This window comes from Bemisia tabaci, chromosome 5 (assembly GCF_918797505.1).
Source record: "Bemisia tabaci chromosome 5, PGI_BMITA_v3".
NCBI lineage: Eukaryota > Metazoa > Arthropoda > Insecta > Hemiptera > Aleyrodidae > Bemisia > Bemisia tabaci.
In genome coordinates this window covers 24,253,552-24,281,064 of record NC_092797.1, presented here as the reverse complement: position 1 = coordinate 24,281,064, position 27,513 = coordinate 24,253,552, and the positions used below count along the sequence as shown (strand labels likewise).

At 41.3% G+C, this 27,513-nt stretch overlaps 1 protein-coding gene across 4 annotated transcripts in view; it reads right to left on the bottom strand.

Moving 5' to 3' along the window:
- The window catches only part of robo1 (roundabout 1), a 524,355-nt gene extending 497,652 nt beyond the window's left edge, over positions 1-26,703 (bottom strand). Inside the window, exons 1-2 of one of the 4 annotated variants that reach the window (XM_072300450.1) lie at positions 26,176-26,703; positions 3,180-3,257 (exon numbers count right to left, since the gene is read on the bottom strand). The gene's annotated coding sequence lies outside the window, so the exon portion shown is untranslated. The remainder of the gene's footprint in view (positions 1-3,179; positions 3,258-26,175) is intronic. The other 3 variants (XM_019050901.2, XM_072300451.1, XM_072300452.1) reach the window with 3 other exon arrangements.
- Positions 26,704-27,513: the final 810 nt, after the last annotated feature.

Genomic DNA, 27,513 nt, shown 5'->3' with positions numbered 1-27,513 from the left:
AAATGAGATTTTAAGCAACAATCACCGAAACATCGCCGGAAATATACGCGATTATTCCAGCGGTTCGATAAAATCATAAAATCATTCAAATTCACCTACATTTACATTTCGCGCAGACTGTGCAAGAATTTTCCAGTGATTCATGAAGATCACTAAAGATCACACAATTTTCACCTCAATGTTGCGGAAAATACGCGATTTTTTAATAGACACGAGCAGAAACGGCAATTTTGAGAAGGCGGAAACCTAAGATTTTCCTGAAATTTTTGCATGTCGCTACATACCTACTCCGTAGTTCGAACAGTTGCTTACTCTAGTTTCACCCGTCAAACAGTAATGAATGACACGACATTCATCTGAACATCGCAAAAATTGCGCAATAGCATAGTACGTAATTCCTCATTAACATTGTGCGTAAAATGCCGGAGGCACAAAAAAATTAAAGAAACGTTTTAACAGTCTATCCTTGCCCTGTTCACAGGTCAATTCCCTATTTTTCCCCGTCTCTCTTGCATTATCATTGATGATCTATTCCCAAATTCCCCCGTTGATGGATGCAACGAGAAATCTCTTGCATATGTTGTGGTATCTCGCACGAATGAAGGCTTCTCTTTCACCCGTGAAACGCTCGTCGTTGGCCGTTGCGTTGCATCGCAAGTATCAATTCTTCACCCGGACATAAGGGCGTAACTGCAATACGCGATGAGCCCTTTCGTCCGTTTAACTCAATGCTTTCCAAGGCTCATCTCAAATTGTAATTACGCCCTTTTGTCAGCCAAGCGACGAATTGCCGCACGAGTTAAGTATTTTGAAAATCTTGAAAATATTTAGATTTAAATCGAAAAATATCCTTCTTATTTCGGAATTTACGATAGACGCGATTTTGAGCCAACATGACATTAGTTACGTGTTTTTGCACTGATACACATCATTTGCTGCTATAACGATAATAGAGAGTTCGTTTCAGCTGCGACAATCAATTCATTCACAAGCAGATAAATATTAGATCATAAATAAGAGAGAGAAGTACATGAAGTATGGTATAACATCGAAAGTTTGGAGCACCCTAGTGTCAAGGCTCTGTATCGGAAACGCTTAGATGAGAAGCTGGGGGATGGACTCTCGGGTACCACGGAAGAGCAGTATCAGTTCATCAAAGATTGTATCCACTCTGCAGCGAAAGAAGCCCTAGGTGTTCACAAAACCAGTAATAAATACCAGCATCCTTACTGGTGGGATGAAGAAATTGAAGACGAGATAAATCTTAAGAGGCAAAAACACCTTACATTTCTGTCGTCTAAAAAGACTGAAGATAAAGTTGCTTACAGGAAAGCTCAGTCTAAAGTTAGGAGCCTCATAACACGGAAGAAGAATGAAGCTTGGGAAAGCAACTGTTCTAGAATTAACACCTACCTAGGGGGGAGAAAAAGTGCTGAGAGCTGGAAGTTAATTAAAGGTTTACGTAGAGACATGAAGCGCGACATCGTGATTATCAAGTGATATCTCCGATATCACTTAAAAAACTGGAGGATCATTTTAAAGATCTTTTGACGGAAAGGCGCCCAGAGTTTCGAGACAACAGCACGGACAACGGAAGAATGAACAACTTGGAGATCCACACTTGTGACATAATTAAAGCGGTTAAAGAGCTAATTAATGACAAAGCACCGGGTCCTGGTGGGATTCCTGTCGAGTTGGTCAAGTACGGGACTGCCAAGCTCTTTGAGTGCCTCAGAAAACTGATGCAACAATGCATCAGGGGTGACGAGGTACCAAGGGAGTGGAAGGAGTCTTGGATCAAGGCCATCTACAAAAAGAAGGGAAGGAAGGACGACTGTAACAACTACCGGGGGCTCTCAGTGACCGGGACAATAAGCAAAGTGTACGGGAAGATACTGAAAGCGAAGATCGAGGACGAATGGCAGGATCACGAAGCATAGGAGCAGGCTGGTTTTAGAGCTGGCAGGTCTACGATAGATCACCTCTTTGTTATTGTCCAGGTCATTGAGAAGAAAATGGCCGTAGCTCAGGAACTGCATTTAATTTTTGTGGATCTCCAGAAGGCGTATGACAGCGTGCCGTTGGTGAAACTTTGGGAGGCCTTGGAAAAATCGAATTTTAACGGGGGGTTGATTGACGCTGTTAAGCGATTTTATAAAGGGAGTTTTACCAAAGTTAAGTGCCATGGGGGGTTGTCAGCGGGATTTTATGTGACTAAGGGTTTAAAACAGGGATGTTGTTTGTCGCCAACATTATTTAAAATTTATCTCGAGTGCGTGCTAAAAGAATGGAAAAAGAAATGCTCTGGTATGGGTGTCCCCTTGGGTGATCTCGAAACTCTGTTTACTCTGTGCTTTGCTGATGACCAGGTGGTGGTTGCTCAAGATCAAGATGACGCGGAATACATGATGCGCAAGCTAGTAGAAGAGTATCGGAAGTGGGGTCTGGAAGTCAGCATATCCAAATCTGAGAAGATGACTTTTGGCGGTGATCAGCAAAGCATTGAGTTGGAGGATGGGCAGCAGATCAAAGGCTGCGAGCACTTTAAGTACTTGGGAGTGCGGTTGACCCAGGATGGAAGGACGGATCAAGCTATCAGGGAAAGGAACGCCTTAGCAAGGAAGGCTATAGCGATTTTAAATGGAATCCTCTGGGATCAGCGGATTTCCAAAGATAACAAGAGGAGGATATACAACGCTGTAGTCAAAAGTATATTAACATACGGATGTGAAGTTTGGCAGCTGAAGAAACGGACACAGGATATGCTAAGAGCAACGGAGATGGATTTCTGGAGAAGGTCAGCAGGAATTTCTAGGAGAGATCGGGTCCGTAATGATAGAGTGCGTCAGATAATGGAAGTCGAAAATGACATCGTGTTCGACGTCATGACCAAACAACTTGTTTGGTATGGTCATGTCAATAGGATGACGGAAGAGAGGCTGCCAAAAAAGATGCTTGATTGGGTTCCTCCTGGGAGGAGACGTAGGGGACGCCCAGTGAGAGGTTGGCGACAGGGGGTGTTAAATGAGATAAGAGATTGTCAACTCCCTGATGACCTGTGGGAAGACCGAGCTTTGTGGCGATTAGGCGTCGCACAGCGCCAAAGAGCGCTATAAAAGCGACTCATATATATATAAATAAGAGAGAGAAACGAAAAAGTAGAGTTTTTCGGTACATACCAGCAGCAGGTTATCCAATTGCACGACGCCAAGCTGAAAGCACTTACAACACTATGTCACTGAGACTTCACAGAAAAACTTGGCCATTAAAATATTTAAAATAACATTAAATATTGGTTAAAGATACACTTGCATCAGCACTGATTTAAATTCTGCCCATACTAGTTTTCAAAATATTTAGGTCATACACAATACTAAAATAAAATAAAAAAATGGCGTAGCTATAATGATAAATAGTTTAAAAATTCGACTGGATTCATTCCAGAAATATAATAATGAAAATGAAGGCTTTTCTTAGTTTGGTGCCCATTTCAAATCATACAAACGCAGAGCTTGAGCATGTTTACTATCATTTCAGTTCCTGAAAGTGATTCGAGAAAATATCCGCTGAAGGTTCAATAGTCTCACCGCACATGTTACGTTTTCCGATCAATGTTATCTCTATTAAATCTGGACGTTTGGCGTCCAAAAGATGTTGTAGAGCATCAAAATTTGATTAACGTTTGACTGGGGGTTGAACCGCTGTGAAAGCGGCTGTTAGGAAAAATTTAAGCAGATTTCTTACACTATTGCTGGAAAGCAATTTTTTAGCAACTGACAATGCCACTCCAATTTGTTTAATTGGAAGGGAAAAACTGTGAACAGTAATGTGGACTCAAATTGTAAATTTAGTTGCCGGTGAACAGAGATGCAAAATGGAATATCATTCTCCACTAAATTTGAACGATTTTATAGGGGCAACTCACAACAATTATCCGAGAATTCGATAAAAAAAACTTTGAAATTTGGCTTATAATTTTTTTTTTTTTTTTGGTCAAATTTCCAAAATTGAGATTTTACTTTTTCTGCGTTTCATGCCAACTTCATGAAACTTCATGTTATGAAGTTAAGTAAATGGTTGTACTTCTTCTACTGAATAAACTCGATGACGAAACAAAGCCCAAAATTGTGTCACTAAATTATGAAAACCTGATGAGGTAAAAGCTCTTCCGACTCAACTCATAAATATTCCACCTCGTAAACTATAAAATTTTCTTCTTACAATTATGAACTTCAATTCTCCTCAAATTCCGCTCATCTAAGAAAAAAATATTAAAATAATAAGTTTCATTGTACCCGTAATTTAGATGTGGATGTGTTTTGACAGAGAATCGCGAATTTCGTCAATATGCAGTTCGTTATATGCACCTATAATCTCATGGAATTTCTCTTATATAACAAAAAAAAAAAAATTGTAAACATCCCCTTCCTTTGACTGACACATTGGCATGCTCATATTATAATTTACATAGTGAATCAGAATTCATATTCATGCTGAGGTTACAAGTACTCCTTGAAATTCAATAGTAGGCAAAGAAAGCTGCTTGTAAAAATACTTTCGACTCATCTCATATATTTGTAGGGAACTTTTGACTCATTTCATAGATTTGCAGGGAACTTTTGACTCATCTCATAGATTTGCAGGGAACTTTTGACTCATCTCATATATTTGCAGGGAACTTGTGACTCATCTCATATATTTGCAGGGAACTTTTGACTCATCTCATATATTTGCAGGGGACTTTTGACTCATCTCATATATTTGCAGGGGACTTTTGACTCATCTCATAGATTTGCTAAGAACATTCGTCGCTGCTGATATTCCTCCCTACATACAAACACGATACACGTTTAAGTGACTATGGTAAAAAATACTAGCTACCGTTGCATCATTCCGCTCTCATTTTCTCATGAGAAAAAAAATTGTGGAAATTATTTTGAGCTCAACTCATAGGTAGATGTGCAATAGTGCATGCTGATGAACACTTGGTTGGATTGGGAAAACGCACAATTCAATCCTTAACGTCAGTACAGTTTAGTCCTAAAAAAAGTAAATTCCTCTCCAAATCCTCTCATCATTGGCAAATTAAAAAACTCAATGTGGACTCAACTCATTACCTGTAAGCTGACAGACACATCTCAATTTTTAATAAATTACAGTCCCAGTTAAAATTGCTCAACATCTCGGTAGCTTCTTATACCTTCTCAAATAAAAATCGACAAATTGGACATCGATCATCTCCCATAGAACGCGAGGACTATGAATAATTATGGATGGCAACATCACAACTTTTAAATCAAAGGAATACTCAATACAAGGATTTTCCGCCTCATTCTAAAGTCAGCTTGACTATTATGGGGCATCCTACTGAATACCGCTCGATTAAAACGAGAACAAAGAGTTAGGGAGATATTAGGGTTAAAGTTAGGGGGGAGTTAGGGGGGGTGTAAAAAGCACGGGCAAAAAGAGGGTAACTAGATGAAAATAGATAGAAAAGAGAGGCAAAAAAGAAGGGAAAAAGAAGGGGAAAAGAAGGGAAAAAGAAGGGAAAAAGAGGGGGGAAAGCGGGGAAAAAAGAGGGGGAATAGGAGAAAAAAAAATAAAAAGAAAAACAGAGGAAAAAAGAGGGAGAAAAGAGAAGAGGAGAATGAAAGAAAATGAAGGAAATTAAAGAAAAAGAAGAAAATAAAAGAAATAAAAGAAAAACGAAGAAAATAAACGAAATAGAGAAAAATGAAAAAGGAGGAAGAAAATTGAAGAAAAAGAAGAAACATGCAACACCATGCGACATGCACCATGCAACATGCAACACCAACATGCACCATGCAACATGCACCATACAACATGCACCATACAACATGCACCATGCAACATGCACCATGCAACACCAACATGCAACATGCAACAGAAAAAGAAGAAAATAAAAGAAAAAGAAGAAAATGAAAAAGAAGAAGAAAATAAAGAGAAGAAGAAAAGAAAAAAAGAAGGGAAAAAAGAAAATAAAAGGAAAAGAGGAAGATGAAAGAAACAGAAGAAACAACATGAACCATGCAACACCAACATACATACCATGCGACATGCAACAGGGATATGCAACACCAACATGCAACAGAAGAGGAGGGAAGGAAGGCAAGGGAGAGAAGGAGGGAAGGAGGCGAAGGAAGGGGAGGATGGGAGGGATGGGAGGAGGGAAGGAAGGGAAGGAAGGAAGAAAAAGGAACCTGCCACCGAAAAAAAGAGGTTTGCGTCTGAGACACAAGGTATAGGATAGGTAAAATGACGTTATTACACCCTCCCTGCCTCTCGTAACTGCCGCGCCAAGGCCGGCAAAAGCCCTGTCCAGCAGTCACAAGACACAGGGATGGTGAAGCAACGCCTTTTTACCGCCCCTCTCGTGTTGCAGACCCAAACTCTTTTTTTCCGTGGCGGGTAACCATGCTCAGGTGAAAACCGCATTGATAAATATACCAATGCGGTATGAATCAGCCCAAGGGTTTCAGGGGCTACTGTCCAGCGGGGGTCCGGCCAGCAGTCGAGGCGGGTCTGCGGATGGCCCCTACTCGTGCGTCCAACGGTCCGACGTCCGACAGCCGGGCTGACGGCTCGCCGGACGGTCCTTCGGACATTCTGTCGAACGGCATTCTTCCGAAGTAACTTCACTTTCACCCTCTTGCAGGAACTTCAACTATGGAACTACATCCGTGTCAACGCAGTTTATGGTTTTTACATGAAAATCGTATATTCCTAGGGGCTCGAAGAGGGGTCTTTCGAGTATCTGGGGCGGCTTGCTTAGGGGATGATCACCCCCTTAAACATAGGTCTAATGTGCGTCACAGGGGCCCCTTTGGACAAACTTTTGGGGGCTCATTAGGCACATTAACCCTCTTATGAAGATGGGCCATGGGCCCCAAACTATTTTTGGGGCTGGGCGAAGATTTTTTTGCCAGTCCGTCCCTGATGAATATAGAAAAAGTTCAGGGGGGGGGGGGGATTTTCGAGACGGAAATAAATAATTGCAGGCCTCTTAGGGCCCTTTTGAACATGCTCTCCCCTTACTTGACAGGGCAGACCCCCAATCATCTTCCGATGCCCCCCCCCCAAAAAAATTGAGCTAGTCCGCCCCTGCCGCATATCATACATCGCCAATCGGAAGGATTCTTTTGCGGCGGTGCTGCTGGCTTGTGGGATGATCTCCCCTTTAAACTTAGGTCAAATGTGCGTCACAGGGGCCCCTTTGAACAAACTTTTGGGGGCTCATTAGGCACATTAACCCTCTCATGAAGATGGGCCATGGGCCCCAAACTATTTTTGGGGCTGGGCGAAGATTATTTGCCAGTCCGTCCTTGATGAGTATAGAAAAAGATCAGGGGGGGGGGGGGAGATTTTTCGAGGTGGAAAGAAATAATTGCAGAGCCTCTTAGGGCCCTTTGGAACATGCCCTTACTTGACAGAGCAGACCCCCAATCATCTTCCGATGCCCCCCCCCCCCAAAAAAAAATTGAGCTAGTCCGCCCCTGCTGCATATCATACATCGACAATCGGAAGGATTCTTTTGCGGCGATGCTGCGTGGGAGATTTCGTTCACGCAGCGCCGCTTTGTGATACATTGAGCGTTTTTTTCCGGGCGAACGGGGAGGCGTGCCCCCCCCCGCAACTTGGATTTGCCTCCGCATAGTGACCCTTCTTCACACCCCTAGGACAATATTATTGACACAGATGACGTTCCATAGTTGAAATACTCAGGCTGAAAGTGAAGTTAGATCGTTGGAATGCCTTCTGATGACGGAATGCCCGAAGGACCGTCTGGCGGGCCGTCCGCCCGACCGTCAGACGGACCGTGTGGAGGCACTTTTACCGGAACTGACGGCGGTTTCGGTCGTCATTGAACGCCGCGGCCGAGAGATGCAAGTCGCTCCTGCAGCGGAACCCACGAGGCCTCCTTGAAAGATTCACCTCGAGGGCCGTCTTTAATAGTCGTTCCTCAAGTGGCTCCTCTCCTGGAGGGTCCACTCTTGGTTTACATAGAGATAAAAGGAGATTTTTGACGGAGTTCCGTAATTAATAAATTATTGATATACATAGTTCTTTTTACAGGAACGACAATGTAGACGGCCCTCAGGCCCTTGGCCGCGTTTCCTCTAGAGCGCAGCACTGAGCCGCGCTCTAAAACGCGACTATTCTTTTAATTTTCACCTCTTCAAGCCTGATTAAAAACCCAGGCACCCACCGTTGAGATTCTAGTGGAATCGACGTTAAACTTTAAAAAAATTATAGATACATTGCGAAGGACGGATGAGGAAAGAATGGTAAAAAAATATGTGGTTGTAGCGTGTGAATTGATAAAACATAGACTATAATTTCAGTCAAGAGTGATAATTGTTTTGTAAGTCTTTTTAGTTAATAACTAGTTAGATTTAATTTAATTTTATTCATTGCTTGATTGTTCAATTGTTAATTATCCTTAAGTGTAGCATGGCAAAGAAATTATGTAAAAATTTCATTATTGTAGGAGCACTAAAGGATTGACGCAAGCCTGCAGTCGAATAAGTAGTCCGGATTAAAAAACCGAATGATCATTGCAGCGTTTTTTTTTTGTCTCTCTGAAGAAGAAGGCATGATTAAAACCGGATTCATACATTTTCAGAGCTGTTCAAATCTAAGGGTGTCGCTGGCAGTTAGGAATCGCCAAGAATTGGCAAACAGCTGGGTGTTGGCTCGTTGAGCATTAGCTTGCATCGGCATAGTAAAGGTTTCAATGTCAAAGAACTTTGAGAGCACGACCTCGGCTTAGAGCGCCTTCAAATTCCGGCGATACTCTCCCATTTACCAGGCAGTTGGTTTAGTTGCCTATCCGAATCAAACGTAACTGAAGTCGAAGTTCTCAGTATAGCACTCGAAAGTTTGCTAGTTGGCCCATAAAAGGAGAAAGAAATTATTGTTTGAATTCCACGTATAATTATCCGTACTTTTTATATAGTTTCCTTATTTCTGCATTGAAAAAAAAAAAAAAAAATTATCTACACAAGTTGGTCGCCCTAGGTCGGCGATTGCTAAATGCCTGCGACATCTGCTTTGATTACTGCTTTCTCTGTTTGCTTCGCATTTTCAAAATGAGTGAAAACTTCGACTGCAAAGTAACTTTTCTTTCATTTTTTTTTTTTTTTTTTTTTTTGCTGACGATACATCTCACGTAAGAGAAACCGCACGGAAAGTGTGAAATACTAAATTGCTCTGGTTTCCATTGTGAATACCTGCAGGGAAACAATAAGTGGGAAGAGCATGACCGATGACGTACGGCATTTTCGTCATGAAAGGTCAACATAAACAAGATCTCTATAAATATTTTGCATTTAATTGATTTGATCTACAGGTGGGCATTTGGCGTTATTTGGCTTCTTAAATCTCAGTTCCCTAAACCGCTCTTAAAACCGGGGCCTCAAATTACAGTTGAAAATTCAAAAAAGCAAAAATTTAATTATAGGGTAGACATGAATGCAATTATTTCACTATATAATTGGTTAGTTAGTTAATTTACTTAGAGGCATTCAGCATCTTGATGGGTGCATATACAAAAATTCAGATTTTTAAATTAAGGGAGTCAAAAAGTTTCAGTGGTGTGGTTGTGACATGGGGTTCATCGCAGCCATTCAAATTATATGATCTACAGTATGGTTCAATGTATACGATTGGACCCAATAAAACGGAAGCATTCGGATCTGCCAGAAAAGTGAGAATGTCCAGCAAACGATATTATTCCCTACGCCTTGTTTACTCAATCTAAAATTGCCACCCGAAAGAAACCCGAACTGAATCACGGGGGACTATAAGTACCTATTCCCGCAAGACATCACATTGCATTATTTTTTTAAAAAAAAATAGAGATACTTCAAAACAACACATCTTTGGGGGGAGATTGGGGGACTTTTAAACGTCTCAGGGAGTTAGAATATTCGAGCTGATTAAAACAGATACCTAACACCGCGGTTGCGACGTAAACAACTTTGAACAGATTTACTTACGTCTCAGATTATTGCGGACATTTAGCGTTTTTGAAGCACGGAGGATAGCATCATCCAATGTGTGCGTAGATTTTACGATTTTTCCTATTGCAGTCGCTTCAGAGTTTCGCAGGTGCAAAACTTGAAGGGATATCCCACCAAGTTAACACTTCTTCACAAGACAATTCGTTTCTTACTACTTGAACAGGAAAAAATGCGGGAGGATAAAGAAATATCCTGCAGTCACTCTCCTTGTTTCTCCGATTATGTAATTACACCGTAAATGAAATGTTATTGGGATGTTGCACTCAAAATGCTCGTTAGGATCCAAACTTTGCCGAAGGCGCGAAATGAACTGCTAACTCTGTGAAGATTCTTTGAAAATTCGTTTGACCAAAAAAAGAAGTGCCCATTCTTGATTTGATGCTAAAATACCCAGAGGTAAACAATACATAAAAAAATGTTGTTTTAGGGGAACGAAAAGAAATTTTTAAACAAATTGAAAAATATGACTTATTAATTTGTTATTAAAAGGGTATGCCCCCAGTCCACCGTGCGGCCCAACCCATAGGGAACGATTTGCGAGCTCCCGTGAGTTAATCTACATAGATAGAGCGGGCTCATCTCGAGTAGTATATCTCCTATTGATAACCGCAAAAATCATGAAAACCAGCTCGGCGGATCTTTGAAACAATCTGTGACAAAAAATGGACATTTACATTGTTCAAATGGGAGGCCTCACAACTTCATCACGTAATATAAAATTGACACGACGGGTCTCGCAAAGCTTGTAGTAATAATGATGAAATAATGATCATACTATTTATAAATGGATTCTAGGTTGTTCATATATTAATGGATTCTACACGATTGTTCATAATGGGTAGCGGGTAAACGGCTCTTGAAAAATCTGGGGTGCAGTTGTGAGGAACAGAAACACAACACGCGCTGTGTTCACATTAGAACGTGAGTATAGTTTGAGCGTCATATGAACTGAATGGAATCTTATTTCTTATGATTTTTAATTCCATTTTCAGATCAAACCTTGAATTCAAGTCTTCGGCACAGTTGCGCCTCTGTGCAGTAGTCATTTTTTAGGTCCCAGTAAAAAACAAGGGTGAAATAGGACCGAAAAAATGACCAGGAATATTCCCCTGGTTATCCCCCCGCCCATCAATGCTTGAACCGGCCTAGTTTAGTTGTTTTTTTGCCGTATGAGGAAGTCAACCGCGATCCGATTTGATGCTAGATATCGACCGGTTCACCGAGATTTTTCTCGATTTTCCCGCCTGCCTGCCCACCCCTGGAAATAAAGTACCATTGTTACCGAAGCTGAGATCATAACTATTACCAAAAAAGGCTAGTGTCCCAGCACTGTGAGAACTAGGAGCTATTTTCTCCATGAGTTGCCGTGAAAAATTGGCGCTCGCAAATTACATCAACAGGCAACTACAAAGCCTCATAGCGAGATTTTTGGCTGAGATACATTATTTCAATATTCAGAGCCAAAGGGTCCGTAACTAATGGTATTCGGAGGGTTAAAATAACGGCATTTACCGAATGCTGAATCAAGCTTGCAAGTTAGCAAGTGAAAAACTTGGTTAACATACTTGAATAAGATGGACGATGAATTTAAAATGGAGAGTAAATTACAAGATGAGAGGGGAATATAAGCAAAGAAGCCCTTAAATTCAAGATGCGTAGGTACGACCCTTTGGCTCCGAGCTACATACATTTACAACTAAACATAAAATCAAGCAGACACTTAATCTGTTTTATTTTTTTCTTTTGTTTTCTTTCTCTCATTTTTTCTTTCTTCTTCTTCTCATTTTTTTTTTTTTTTCATTTTGATTTTTTCGTTTTTTTTATTTTAATTTTTTTTTCATATTGATTGTTTTCGTTTTTTTTTTTCATTTTTATTTTTTTCATATTCACTTGTGTTGCGAATAAAAAATTCTGCCATCAAACCCCAGAATCTACGCCACCGTTACTACCTTTCGTCCACAAGTTGCCACAATATTTCCGATCCACACACTGTTCAGGTTCACGTTGCACGATCCTTCATATTCATGGTCTTCGTCTTCTTTCTTCCTTCGAGGAGAAAATTTCCGGAATAATCTTATCCAATGGTTGTCGTTTTGTTCTGTTAACGCACTAAGTGACAGTCTTAGTTCCATTTTTCCAGTCAATGATTGCGGGCAATAACTCTAATCCACAAGCCACGACAGGCTCCTCCATACGCAGCGGATATATTCATCGTTCGCAGGGACGTAACATCGAGAGCTGAGCCTGCACGGTGCACTCTCAAGGGTAGCTAGCAATTCCACGATGAAAATTCTTATTACTTCCAATGTATCTGCTTCCGTTAGGTAATTATTGAAACTATAAACGGTGAGAATATTCCGTCCCGTCAGCTTACACAGAGCTCGGCGATCTGATTGGTAAAATAAGTTTGTCGTGTGTCCGGTGGTGTCAGCGTCTTTTGCGTCGGCACAAGAAATCGTTTCTTCATCTTAGTGGCATCCTCGAAATCGGCAATTGAGAATCAGGCTGTAAGGCTGCTTGGTTCCTTTTGCAGGAAACATCCATCGAACTTTTTTCTTTGAAGTTATTTGAGGTTTTTGATCCATTTGAGAACTCTGCAATCTTGAATGAACATCGGGCTCGGGTTAGTACACATCCATACTCCAGGCTTTCAAATTTTCAGGGATTAAGGCCAAGTGGAGTCTGTTTCTGCAGATCCACTCGTCAGTTCCTTGAAAATGTGCCAAAAATGCGATTTAAAAAAATGTTTCAGGGATTAAGGCCGAGTGGAGTCTGTTTCTGCAGCTCCACTCGTCAGTTCCTTGAAAATGTGCCAAAAATGCCGCCAAAAAAATCTCAGGGATTAAGGCCGAGTGGAGTCTGTTTCTGCAGCTCCACTCGTCAGTTCCTTGAAAATGTGCCAAAAATGCCACAAAAAAAATTCTCAGGGATTAAGGCCGAGTGGAGTCTGTTTCTGTAGCTCCACTCGTCAGTTCCTTGAAAACGTGCCAAAAATGCCATTTAAAAAAATGTTTCAGGGATTAAGGCCGAGTGGAGTCTGTTTCTGCAGATCCACTCGTCAGTTCCTTGAAAATGAGCCAAAAATACCGAAAAAAAAAAAAAAAAAAACTGGACTCGAACCCGAGACCTATTGGTCCATAGTCCATCAAAAATAAGTTACAGAGTCTGCAGCAATAGTGTGGCCGTGTTGTGAAAACTCCTTGCCAACATTTCCAGCGAGCTCCGAGCGAGTTCTCGACCAACGAAGAGAAAAATTAGATCTGCTGAAACAGATTCTCCTCGGCCCTAATTCCTGACAATTGGAAATGCCTGGAGCATGGAGATCCCACGATGTCGACGGACACTAAACATTGTCTAAAGTTGGCTGAAGGTGCTTGACATGAAGCCATTAAACCAGCAGGAAAAAAAGAAGAAAAAATGAGAAAAATCTTTGTGTGAGAACTGCAGCCCCTACGCAGTGTACATCAAACCCGATTTCAACTCGGACCAATGCGTTGCAGATGAGTTCTCACTCGCGAATGACACATTCACTATCGTCAAAAGCATCATACCTCCTATCAGAGTGACTACTGGCACAGTTGTTCCCAGACTCTAGAGCGGTGAAAAATTCATACATGGCAAGTTGATTGATCTGAAGACATTTTCATTATGAGATAGCAGCTTCCGGGCAATGGTAACTTCCGGTCGTCAAATATCGAGACAATTTGAAAATGCTAATATTGCAGTTTGAGTAATCTGCATCAACACACCGAAACTGGCATGCATTGTGTAGGGCGCCTGCGATGTTGCACATATACTTCCAGTCTGACTTCTTAGAATGCTTCGTTGCGGCTCCGCTCAAGACTGAGTATGCCTTTGTCGATAGTGTATTCAATTCACCCGCGAGAAGAGAATACGGCCTTTTTCGTCATGTACTGGTTAATGTTGCAATATTATGATGGACTCATCATTGACCTCAAAATGATGACTGTTGAAATTGACTTTTGATAGGCTTCACAATGTTCCAGTGTTTGCCACGCCTTATTCATTTCTGGATATGAGAATCTCCTCTTGCGATCTTCATAACTGGAGTGATTTTCGTCTTGTTGGAGTAACGACCCTATCGGGCGATGATTATCGGGTTTGACCTGGTAACAAACGTTGGACCGTTGCAACAACTTCACATTCTTTCTATCGTGCTATCACGTTGTAAAAGAGATCAATCTGTGATCAACCTTACTATTATTGAATGGCATGGTAAGAGGCGTGCATTCTGAGGTTCTGCTCAATTATTCGGGATTTGAGCCGAACGATCATCAATAATTTGAAGGAATTGGATACTATGAAAAATTATTTCCATTGACTGCAGGCGGGCAGCATGTGCTCAATTATCCGATCCGTAGATCGCGGGTGGACGGTGTGCAGTTTTACACGTGCGCAGGCTCAGTATAGGCAATTTGTGCATGACGGTGTTCCGTTTGAAGTATATCTATCATGTTGAAGGCGCTGTGTATGGTGCGCGTGCTCGGCCGCTTGCGCTTGGAAGAGCTGCAACTGCGACCGTTCAAAACTACGTTGGGACGACTCAAGAGTTTCATCTAGAGTTTACGTTGGAGAGGTCCGTGTGGATCAAACTCGGTAACTTGAGAGAAAATCGTAAATCGGTGCAGGCGAGAAAATGGGATTCATGATCACGATGACAGTACTTGGGAAAAAGCCGCAGACAGCCCCTGCGGTCATAGGCAGTTTAATACAGGGGAGAGAATGATTGTAAATATTTGAAATTTCATGGAAATATTTCATTTACCTAGTTTTACAACGCCGTGAAATATTCAACATTTTTTGGGAGTATGAGTATGCAAACCGCACAACCTAAGCTAACTTGTTAATTAAACTCGGTTCAAGTTCGCATGCTCGCTTAACCATATGAAGTTAAAGTCAAAATTCAACAAAAAACGGGGAACCGCAAAATCAAAATCGAACATGTTTCTAAATCGGCGAAAACAAAAGAAGCGTGTTAGAAAAACAAGCGTGTCTTTGAAAAATTCCAGCAACACGTCGCAGATGAAAAATGATGCTTTTAGAAGGTGCATAAATGCTTTGTAGGAGATTTATAACAAAGTTAAGCGACTATTTACTAATGAGAAGGTATTAATTTCTAATAATCGTCACAATGTCAAAGTGGATGGCCAAACTAGAGCTGTAGATAATTAAGGATAAGAAAGGCAAGTTGACAACACTGAAAAAGTTGGGTCCTGAAATATGCTGGTTAGGAAAAGCAAGTATTCAACAACGAACATGAATTTCGAACATCATTCTTATCGTTGTATAGCACTGAAGTTGAATATGTGTAAATCAAAGCAAATTTTTCCAAATCTTCCCAAGTTTTTTGAAATTTAATGAAACATTTATACAACATCCCCGTGAAATTTCCGCCCTTTGGGGGCCAAGGCATACGGCATCTGTCGTCTTTTATTATATTATGAATTGGCCAAAAACGAGTGAAGAAATTCTACTGATATCACTAAAGCTTCAGCTCGCATCAGTAGATTAAACTGTTATCAGAATTATTTATAGGTTTCTATTCGTCTTTGTCAACAGGTTACCTTATCAATCATCATAGTCATCAAAAATTAGGGCGTGAAAATATTTTATACAAATCGGTGTTTAAGAGCATGGGATGAAGATACTTTTCCGCCGACAGCCCCTGACGGTTAGGCAGTAATAGTTATCCCCTTGGCGAAGGTGAATATTGGGCAACAATTCAGGGGGATAAGGTCTATTATTAATGAAAATCCCGAGTAAATACAGTTCGCTTGCATGGCGAGGCCTTACAGCGCCAAAAAAGATGCAAACGAAAACTGGAAAAAAAACATCTTAGTAATGCTGCCGTGCTAAGGAAGAACGCCGTATGGACCTTCAGGCGTTGCTAAATTTCCTTTGATAAAACACGATTCTCCTGGTAAACTTATGGATATTTACCTTCCAATTTTTCAGATAATTTTGTTCGCAATTTCACCTGAAGTTCCTGAAAACTTCAAGGAAAAATATTCATTTAGCTTTCCTCAAAAATATGCATTTTATCGAAGGAAATTTGGCAACTCTCGATTGTTCATACGATATTCTTCCTTAGCACGGCAGAGTGCAAGGGACGGAGGCGGGACCTACCATGAAGTTCTGCCGACAGCCTCTGACGGGTAGGCAATCCATACAGTAAGTATAGTCGTAGCGCGATGTGTAGGAAAACCAATCCACCTAACCAAACTACCTAATTATTGCACTCACTGCCTGTTTCGTCTCTGCCCGCACGCAGTGCGGCGATTTCGGCCAGGCTGTGAGTGCAATTCCGAAGTTCTTACAAACAGATGAAAAGGTCTGTAGAGTGGTGGGTGGTGGGTATTAGCTTACTTATGGCTATGTATTTTATGCATGTATAATATCCTGCCCAGAAAATCCACTGACCAGTGCCAGATTCCTGATCTCGGTAACCACACAACCATTATATCTAAGCGCACGGTTAACACTCCCAGAAGTCTGGTGCTGGCCACTAGATTTCTTCGGAGATGGAAATTACCAGACAGTCGAAGACTCACAACCAGGTTATTTTCCGTGGATGATGCGTGGATTGAACGGGTTATTAGAAGAGGAACGTGCTTAACCATCAAAAGTCAAGTTTCGGGAAAACATGTAAAAACTTTATTTCTTTCATCAATTGTGCTATGTCTGCCTAAAAAAAATGCATCAATGTTCTAAATGTCATCTGTAATAAGACCACGGTCACACGAGCAGGTTCGAAGAGATTGGGTAAATATTAAAACATCTAAAATTTTGGTGGATACGTCCTTCTTCCATAAAACCGCTCAGTGCTGCCATTTTTAGCAGCACCATAAAAGTATCAAGTATTAAGTAGCATGCATGTTAGATGACAAAGTTAATAATCATATAGCGTGTGCCTTTACTCGAGTGGTTTTGATCTTTAAGAAGTACCTAGCGCTGGGAGAATTGGCTCGGAACTTAAGCCCTTCTTCCGTTAAAGCAGATATTCAAAAGTTTTAAAAAAAACCTTAGAGAGAAATTTTGGTAGAAGCGCTCGGTAGTAAAATGTGTCCAACTTTAACGGATAGTACTCCGTCGAAAACTGAAATTGCTGAAAATTCGACGGGTACGCTTTCTTCAAACAACCCGTTCAACTATTGCCCTCACTGCCCGTTTCGTCTCTACCCGCACACAGTGCGGTGATTTCGGCCAGGCTGTGAGAGCAATCCCTAAGTTCTTAAACACGGAAGTTACGAGGAGAACGTAATAACAGTTGATTTTTTCTTTTTTTTTTTCTTAGAGTAACTAAGAGAAAAAATAAGAAAAAATTAACGCACTAGCCTTTTTTGGAGTGTTCAATTCAGTCCCTAATTTATAAAATAAATTCAATCAAAAGGTATTACTGACGACGGCAGTAAAGAGGCAGGCAAGAAAACCGAGAAAAATTCCGGTGGACTGGTCGATATATAGGGTCATTTTAGACCGGTTCAACTCATTTCATCTTGCAAAAAAAAACACCTGAAATAGGCCGGTTCAAATACTGATGGACCAAAGTGTATCGCCGTTAAATTTTCGACCCACGAGCTCGCCTCCTACCAACGAACAACATACGGCTCGTTTTTATCAGTAAGTAAGTAAGTAAGTAAGTATACGAATCATATCCCAGAGTCAAAAAAGTTTGAACGGAAATAAACACGAAGTTGTGTTTCACTACCACTGCCCACTTTTCGTAATTCAACAGCCGTTAATGATTGCAACCAAGGATCCTTGCAATAAAGTTAGAAAATTGGGCTGAAAAAACTAAACGAATCGATGAAGAAATTCAATCGAAGTTTCAACTCAAGTTTCACTCTTTTCCTTCCTTCCTTTTTTTGAAGAAATTAATAAACATTTTTTCCATTTAAGGTTTCTGTGAATTTCCTTCGCTCTTTCACAGATATTCACAGATCATTTCAAAGAGACACTCTAGGTAGTTTCCATTTAAAAAAAACTGTACTTAAAACATTGTGGGTGATTTCGAAAGTCAATAAAGTCAACAAAATGTATAAAACTAGGGTGGGACTAGAGGAGTCGGGGACCTAGGAACTCTCAGAGTTCTACTACGCGCTCTTGAAAAATGCGAGGGATTTGCGAAATAAGTGCATGACATTTTTGTCACGATTGAAACTGTATTTTGATTGATTTAAGATTTAAAGTGGCTCCTGGGGCATCTCAATCCCCAAGCCTTAATAGGGGGCATCCCATCAACCCCTCTTACAAGCTGGGGGAGACCTTGACGTACAATTACACAGCTCCTTAGTGGGATGTCTTCCTGAGCACTCCTAGCCCCTCCTAGATTAAGTATCTCTCCCACGAAAAATGCCTAGTTCCACATATGGATAGTATACGTATTTTACTACTTAAGCATCTATTTATTTTTGGCTCTAACAGATCGAAATGAAATTCAAAACTTTATTGCGAATAAGGTAAGCTAATCATTTTCATGTGTATTACGTAAGTAACAATAAGTGTAAGTAACGAGCACAAGTAAATGAAGATTGTTCTTTTCTTTTGCAAAATATGTCTTCGGAAATATGAGGATTCATCACTTGTGAAAGTAATCAATTGCGTTAGTGAAGCTACTACTTGAGAAAGGATGCTGACGAACATTTGAGCTACGTGTGGCACATAAATCTACGCACACTCTCGGAATGACTCCGGACATACATAAAAAAATCTCTGATTTCCGAAAAAATGAGCGACAAAGTAAGGGGTTACCCCATGATGTTTAAGATATCAATCCCTTAAAGATTCATTAAAAATCAGTTACCATTGAAAAATATTTTTACATTCAATCTTTCGAGAGAAAGATTGCGACATTCATATCTGTACAGTACATTTATATCCGTATATTCGTCCGCGATTTGGATTGAAATAAATAAAAACGTGAACGAAGAATAGATTCTTTTTTTGTAAGTGGCATGCTGCAATCGACATAATCCGAATGCTTCCATTTTATTCTTTCAAAAATACAGAACCGACTCTTTCAGCTGAGTCATTTATTTTCTGCTAAAGTTCATCTGGGTCCTATCTGATTAGTCTCATCTGAGTTTAAAGTTAACAATAAACGGATATGTGACTATCCAAGGGTAAGATAATCCACGGGGGTATTTCCGATGAATCGATAATAGTCGAAATAAGGGTCGAACAAATCGGATTTTAATCTTTTGGCGGAATCTTCTCAAAGATGTACTAAAAATAAGTTAGATTAGAAAAGTTTACTTTTCGCGCTGCGGAAGGGCATAAGTTTAATCGTACTTCCGAAATTTGATATTTCCTGAACATAACAGAATAGAACATTTTCATCAGAACTACGCTAAATTTTCTGAGCTAAAAAATTAAAATCGCCATAACTCTGGTTCGATTTAACACGTTTTGTAAGGTTCCTTATTGTTCGTAGATCACTTTTTTAGACTACGACATCAAAGACCCAATTTCCGGTTTCTGTACCCTAAGGTAGCATTCAAAGGTGCCAGGATCCTTCGATCCTAAAAGTGCAGGGTCGCGGTGTAAGTACATACACTGGACAGAAATTGTGTAGGTACATTGCAGGCGGAAGGTCTGACACCGAGAAATGACGAAGCGGCATCGGTTAAAGCGGGCGCCGTTGTGTACGCGTAATGCGAGAAGTATTCGTGCAGTCTTGTAGGCGCTAATAATGTGCGTTTCACGCCGACCGCGACCGCACAGTGATTGGGATTATTCAAAAATTAGCCGAGGGAGCATTTCTCACTCTCAACTCGCTACTTCGGTTGCTTGTGCAGATGCGATAGGACCAAAGCCCCATGACAGGGTAAAAAATAAAAAAAAACTTGTCACTAAGATAGAGTTTTCGCACACTCCGAATTAGAGGCTACTGTCATTTGAAATGTGTTGTATTGAAATCCAACTAATTTACTTCTCTCTATTTACATATAATATTAATAGTCTTAAAAAGAAGGCATTCATTTGATCCCATTAAGTTAAGAGCCTAACTTTTTGATATATGCACTCACCCTCCATTTTGTTGTGAACAAATTAATAGCCTGACTTGCTGAATGTCTCTAATAAAATTAACTGACTGACTAAAAATGCGTTGTTTCTAAGAAATTATATGGGGGGGGGGGGGGGACCTAATTACTTTTGATGAAACTTGCTGCAGTTGAGTTTGAAGTAAGTGAAAATTACCGAGAATGGTTAGTTTTTTAATAATGGGGGGGGGGGGAGAAGGGGTGCGATCGTAAAATTTTGGATCGCATGATACGGCGTGGGTAAACTGAAGAAGAAAATGCACCCTTGCCATTACTTGCGGACGGTCACAAATCTTTATATAAAAATCCAAATATACATATACTACTATGAATCCTGAAACATTGGATACTTTATCTTCGGATTACCTTCTCCTATCTGATTAAAAAAAAAACCATTTTCAAAGTTGATGTCACGGGGGTAGTTTCAAAACGGCATATAGTTTAAGGCATTCGAAACGAGTCATTGCCTAATAATTTATGATCCGATTTGATATACTGGCATTAATGCAAACTTAAACAAATAATCATTACAGATCTGTCCTGATAACCTAATCATGAGACCAACTTGACATCTAGGAATGCTATCTGGCTATCTAGAAATTTTGGGAATCGCTTTACGAGAAGCTGAGATCGGGTCACCAAACGATTATTAAAGTTTTCTGAGCAGCTAAAAATAAGCCGCTAGCGGCTCAAAAACCTACTTTTCCAGTGTTTTTTTAATTATTTATAATAGCCTTGTTTTTCCCAATGTTTTCATTCTGCCGAGATGATATTTTTGGGCTATGTCATTTTGTGCATTCCTCTTAGGGTGATGCACAAGAGATTTTAAGTTAAGAAGGTTTTAAGGATCATCCGGAAATTACAAAGCTTAAAATTCAAATTAAGCATTGGTGCCTGACCAGCAATAGATGTAAGTCCATTAAGCACGGTAAGCAGAATATAGCAGTATTCAATTGCAGATTTTTCAAGCTCTGAAAATGTGTTGCGTTACTATTATGGATATGAATATGTGTACTTTAGAACAGTCAACGACGAGGATACATATAATGCGGCAAAGGTATCACAAACTTCAACGGATCATTTCTAATGAAAGAATGCTTTCAATCTTCCACTTGAAAATTTTTTAGGCAAATAAACAAGAAATATATTAGATTTTATGCTCGGTTCATGTCAAAACAAAATAAACTTAAGTAAAAGATAGGGATCTAGACAAATATTTCAAAGTGAATTAATTGAAATGATAACTAAGTGAAATGATGCACTAGCTGCAACGTTCTGTAGAGTTGCCCTGTCACATTTCATCTCCTGACACAGTTTAGAACTGAGTAGTCATAAAAGTATGACTATTTTATACATCTTTCTTACAACTAGGTGTACGGCTAAATCGTCATAGTGGGTGCCTGGGTATAAGGCCTTGAGGTGAATCGTTTAAGCAGGCCCGCCAAATCTCGCCCATCTCGGGCCCTGATACCGATTCTAAGGCCCGGGCCCGCCCCCCTCCCCTGTGGGTGAAGGGGATCCGAGGGGCCTCTCCTGGGAAGTTTTTTAATTTTTAATCTATTTGGACGCATTTTTGGCAGGGCCGGATTTAGCTTTTTGCAACCCCTAGGCAAGCTACATTTTGCCGCCCCTGCATGGGTCTGCAATATTTCACCACTATATTGTCAACAGTATCCCCTCCTCCCCCTCTCCGCACTCCCAACTTCCCACGCCATCTCATCTTGCCCCCCCCCCCCTCGTGCGCCGCCTGGGCGCGTGCGCGTAGCTGCTTCAAAATGCGCCGCGAATATATAAAATGGAATGGATGGATGAGACAAAAATAAAAGGTGGAGACAAAGTTGAAGCTAGTGTAGCTCAATGTATTAGTAAATGCAATGTATTAGTAAATTGCAATGTATTTTCGGAAGATCAGGTTAAAAAGTTTTTCTCCGGGTTTTCAGTTTAGCAAAGCTGTCAACGAGAGCATCAACGTCTAAATTGATTATCAAGTCTGCCTCGATGTTTAAAATTGCCGTGTTGTTTAGTATCACTCCAACGAACGATCATCCTAGCGCTCAAGGCCGGACCTAAGGGGCGGCAGCTTTGCCGCTCCCGTCAAGCGTCAACTCCCTTCCTTCATACATTTTGCCGCTCATCTTTTCACTTCGCTCCGTCTCTGTCTCCATTTTTTCTTTTTTTCTCGCTTTAACTTTCAATTAATCCAGTGCCAAAATTTGCCGCTATGGGCAAGTGCCCCAGTGCCCTATAGGTAAATCCGGCTCTGCCTCCAGGGCCCGGGCCGCGGTACCAAGGACCCAGTATCCCCCCCCCTTGTGGCGGACCTGCGTGTAAGGCCTTGAGGTGAATCTTGTAAGGCCTCGAAATGGTTCCACTGAACCCGGGTTCCCGGGAACCCGAGTTGTTTTCATCGCGACTTGCCTCTCTCGGCCGAGGCGTGCAACGACGACCGCCGCTCGTGCAGCTCCGGCGAGGATCCCATCGGCAGATCCGCCCAGACCTGCTGGCGCTGAGCCCCGATGGACGGTGCCTCCCGAAACCCCCGGGCTACTGCACCCCCATCACCATACGCATGGCCACCCGAGGCCCTCGTTGCGGGGACAAAATCGCAAACCGATCCCCGTCCAAGTGGAGCTCATCAATGTTCATCAATAAGTATCGATGAACGTTGATGACTTCCACTTGGATGGAGGTCTGCTCGCTGTTCGTCCGTGTAACGAGGGCCTTTGAGTCGAAGGTGCGTCTACGCAGTTCGTCCGACTGTCAGATGTAGGGTATACGTCAAACAACCCCCCAGGCGCTCTGTCGGATGACAAAGCGCCCGGCGGACTGCTTGGCGGACCATCCGTCCGATAATCGGATGAACTGTGGAGACGCACCTTCGGCTCGGTTCCCACCACCACCACCAACATGCAACAACAACATGCAACACTAACAGCAACACCAACATGCGACATGCAACACCAACATGCACCATGCAACACAAACATAGAGAAAACAGAGAAAAGCAAAGAAAGAGAGGAAAGAGAAAAGAGAAGAAAGAAAAAAGAGAAGAAAGAGAAAAGAGAAAAAAGAGAAAAGAGAAAAAAAAGAGAAAAAAGAACAGAAGAGAGAAAAGAAGAACAAGGTAAAAGAGAAGAACAAGAGAAGAAAGATGAACAAGGTAAAAGAAGAACAAGAGAAAAAGAAGAACAAGGGGAAAAAGAAGAACAAGGAGAAGAAGAGAAAAATGAGGAACAAAGGGTAAAGAGAAAAATGAAGAAAAACGGGAAAAAGAAGAACAAGGGGGAAAAGAAGAAAAAGAGAAAAATGAAGAAAAGGAGAAAATAGAAGAGGAGAAAAATAAGCAAAAGATCAAATAGAGGAAGAAATGAAAAAAGAAGAATAAAATAGAAAAGAGGAGAAAACATTGATTAGAGGGAGGTTAGAAATGCAAAGGAAGTTACAGAGACCAACCGGACAATAGGAGCGGTTGTGGGGGGGGGGGGGGCGGCGGCAAATCGAGGGTTTGAGGAGAAAAGGAAAATGGGGAGGGGAGCAGAAAGCAGAGGATCAGGATGAGAAGAAAAAAAGGTGCGTGAAGAACGGCCCACATCTCTGCAATCCATCGAGGATTCCGCGCTAATTGAAGATACCTGACCCGAGATTAATCCATGGGGTGCATAAAAATGCGGAGAAAGGGACGATTTTTAAGGGCCTAAAGTAAAAAATCTAGGCAAACGAGAAAGAAAAGGTCCTCCAATTTTGAAATTGGCAGGAACTTCTGGGGAAAGCCAGTACGTGCGCTCGGAAACTCGAAAGCTTCGAAGATCCAGAATCCCTGCGACCACACGAGAGGCATCTAAAAGTGGCCGTCGTTCCACATCAAGGTGCCGAGGGGCAACGTTGCACTTTTTCTGAATGAAAATCGATGGAAAATGACTCCACACGCTGAATTTGCGGATTCTCGACACCATCACCAGAAACTAAATCAGATACTGAGCCGACCCTCCTACTATTTCCTGGAATCTGGATATGTGTTTTCCACGGCTCTGTTCTAAGTTAGCAATAAAAGTCATTCCAGTTGAGCCTCTGTGAACGTGAAAATCACCAGGCCTTCATCTAACCATAAAAAAAAACCCCAATACAGGACAATCTATAACATCTCATAAATCCTCATTACTATCCCTTTATCTCCTACAGAATACTAACATAAATCCCTAGACCTATTATGATGCCTACCTTTACCCTTTCATCCCAGCTTTAATTATAAAGCCTATAAAACCTAAATTTCTTTCCAACTTCAGATCCCTTCCAAGGCCGCAGTATCCCCCAGATATAAAGCCTAAAACAACATTTAAAAAAAAAAAAAAAAAAAAAAAAAAAAAAAAAAAAAAACTCACAATAGGTGGTATTTATTTCTTGTAGTCGGAACTGTACTCAAAGCTGCCAATCTCGGAAACTCATATTTAAAACAAGGACACTCTCTCAGTAGGTAGTACTTCATCATACAGCCGGAGAGCTGAATCCGAAGTCGCCAATCTATCATTCGGCGACGTGAGGGGGGGGGGGGGGGGGGGAGCTGCGCCGATTCTAAGAGGATCACTAAGTTCAGACGTATTAGAGAGAGCGGAAAGAGTGATGAGCGGCGGCAGGGGGGGGGGGGGGGGGGGAGAAAGAACGCTCCTTGGCAAGAGAAGTGAAAAGTTCCTAAACACTTTTCGAGGAAACGTTTGGAGAGGAAAGGGTGAGGGCGTACCTGAGAGATGGATTGATAATGAAGCGATTCGGTAGACTATCAAAGGGAAAAACCCAATTGTCGAAAAACAAGAGTGAGACAATCGGAATGAAATGAGCTGAAATCGCTCGCTCGGGCCTGAATCCCGAGAAAAAGGTTCCTTATCTACCTACTAGACCGCCAGCAGACTGTCAGACATCCGGTGGGGTGTCTCGCACGCCGAGTCGCCACAAATTCGGATCCCTTGCCGTTTCCTTCGTGTCCACGTCGGCAGATCAATCGAAAACATTTTGATACCGCTCACAATATCATTCGAATCTGGCGGGAACCTTACTTTGGACAATACGGAAAGAGAGGGTTTGCGATGCTCAAAAATATCCGATGATGCTTTTTCAAAGTACCAACGAGAAAACTGACGAATATTCTTTCTTCGTTACTTTAGTGAGAGGTATTGCCACAGGTAAATGTGCTTCCTAGAAATTTTTTTTTGACGAACGGTGATTTTGGAAATGCGGGATGGTCCAAAAGACAATTAACTTGATACAATTTACATGCAACTTTCATCAAGGGAAACGAATGACACGTTTTAATTTTCGAATTTCACCTCGAACTATGCCTTGGAAAAATAAATTATTTTGCAGGGACCTGGAGAAAACTAGTTTCTTCAGACAGAAAACCTCTTCTGAGAAAAGAAGGGGGGGGGGGGATTTTTGAACTAGGCACCGATCAATGAAAATTGCTCAAACATTTTTCGTACAATTTTCCTCACACCAAGAATGATAAGTCAATAAATTGCGCAGAAGTAGAGCAAGAAAATACCCCATAACATTGCCGCATTTGCATAGTGCCTATGAGTCAATTTTGAGACCTTGAATGATAACTATTGCTTCGGCTGCCTCACGACTGCGTAAAATGAATTTTCGATCGAAAAGTGGAAAAAATCACATCAGGAAGAGAAGAATAGTTGAGAAGAGGAAATTTATCCGTGATAAAACGTTGAGACTAAAAAATCCTGGAAAAAAGCGATCAATTTGAAAAGGGGCACAGTTTAATTAGGTATTTTAGAAATCTTTCCTACAGCATACAAACTGACTTTATTTTAACAGCTCTTGCGACGATCAAGGGGTAAACTCAATATTTGATGAAGAATATTTCCGTTTTATACCTCGATACATTACATACACCAAAACTAAACAGTAAGAGAAGGTCTCTCTTGAGAAAATTGGTTCGGTGGACATGGAATGCGCCATTTTTCAAATTGGTCGTTCAAACACGTTGAAAGTACATTATAGAGAAGGTAATCACATCATGAATGGGCAGAATTTAAATCAGAAATAGATACAGTATCTCAAACCTCGATTTCAGAGTCAATTAAACCAGAGATCTCAGAAGGAAAGTTGAAAGTAGAGTTGAAAGCAGAGGCCAAGTTTTCCAACACGCTGGAGACTGCCATGATTGAAGTCAGCTACAAAACCCGACCGAATCAACTTATCGCGACAATTAACTCGCGAATCATTCATGCACTGTACGATATAACACATGAACACTAAACACTTATATCACGGCGAGAACACAGACGAAACTCCCGAAAGCAGCATTGAATTCCAACGACACAAAACGAATGAACAAATTCACGAAATTGCGCGGAAAAGGAAGAAACCAGAAAGAAGTATCTCAGCGGCTGTTCACTCTCCACGAAACGCGACACAATATCCAATGAAAGTTAACGCACACCGAAAGTTCTTTCGCGAGACTTGAAAGTCGGATATTATGTTAAACACTTAAGAAACGGAGTAACGAATGAGAGGAAGTTACCGAGGTTGAAGCATGGTGCCCCGAGGGTTGATCCGTAGGCATCACGCACGCGACCAGAAACGAACGAACACTGACCGAAAATGGCCGACGTCAGGAAGGAACCAGAGGGGGGATTGCGGACGGGGGGGAAAGAGAGGAGCGAGAGGAGCGGGTGGGAAACATGCTTCAACGTGAATCAGCTGAAGAGTAGGAGACTTTGCTACAGACAGGGTTGCAATATTTCATGAAAATTAAAACCTTGATTCGCATGTTTGGAAATACAGCAGTTTCATGCTTCAGAAAGCAAGGTGATTCGACGGTTGCCATTTTTTGTGTCAGAGCGACGTGTGATTTATCGCATCAATTCGTTCCATAATTTCAGCTACTTGTCGTTCGACTTCGGGTTTGCGCGAAAATTGTTCTTTTTTTACGCTCTTTCAAACGAGCTATCACAAAGGGGGTCTTCCCATTTGAAAATTAAAAGTTGGGGTCCGTTGTTTCCCCAATGGGAGCCCCCTGAAAGTTTTAGGAGGGCCAAAAAGTAGCTCCCTTTGACCTTGGGACATCTCCCAAGTTTCAAAATTTTAGCTCAATTAGGTAAAAAGTTAGAGGGGGTGGAAGGGATATTTGATGGATCGCCCGATCACCCTGTATGATCGATACCAACATTTGATCCGTTACACTATCAACAGGTTTATACGATTAGAGGCGATGCAGTCTGCAAAACCGGCTACTTTCACTGGTATTTCTAAAAAAAAGGTGTTTTTTTAGAATCGCCGGCATTTTTTTGAAAATCTCCGGCATTTTCAAAAAGTTTCCGGCATTTTGGTAAAAAACTCCGGCTTTTTTCGAAAGGGTCTCCGGCATTTCATCTGGGAACACGGGGAACACTGTCGGC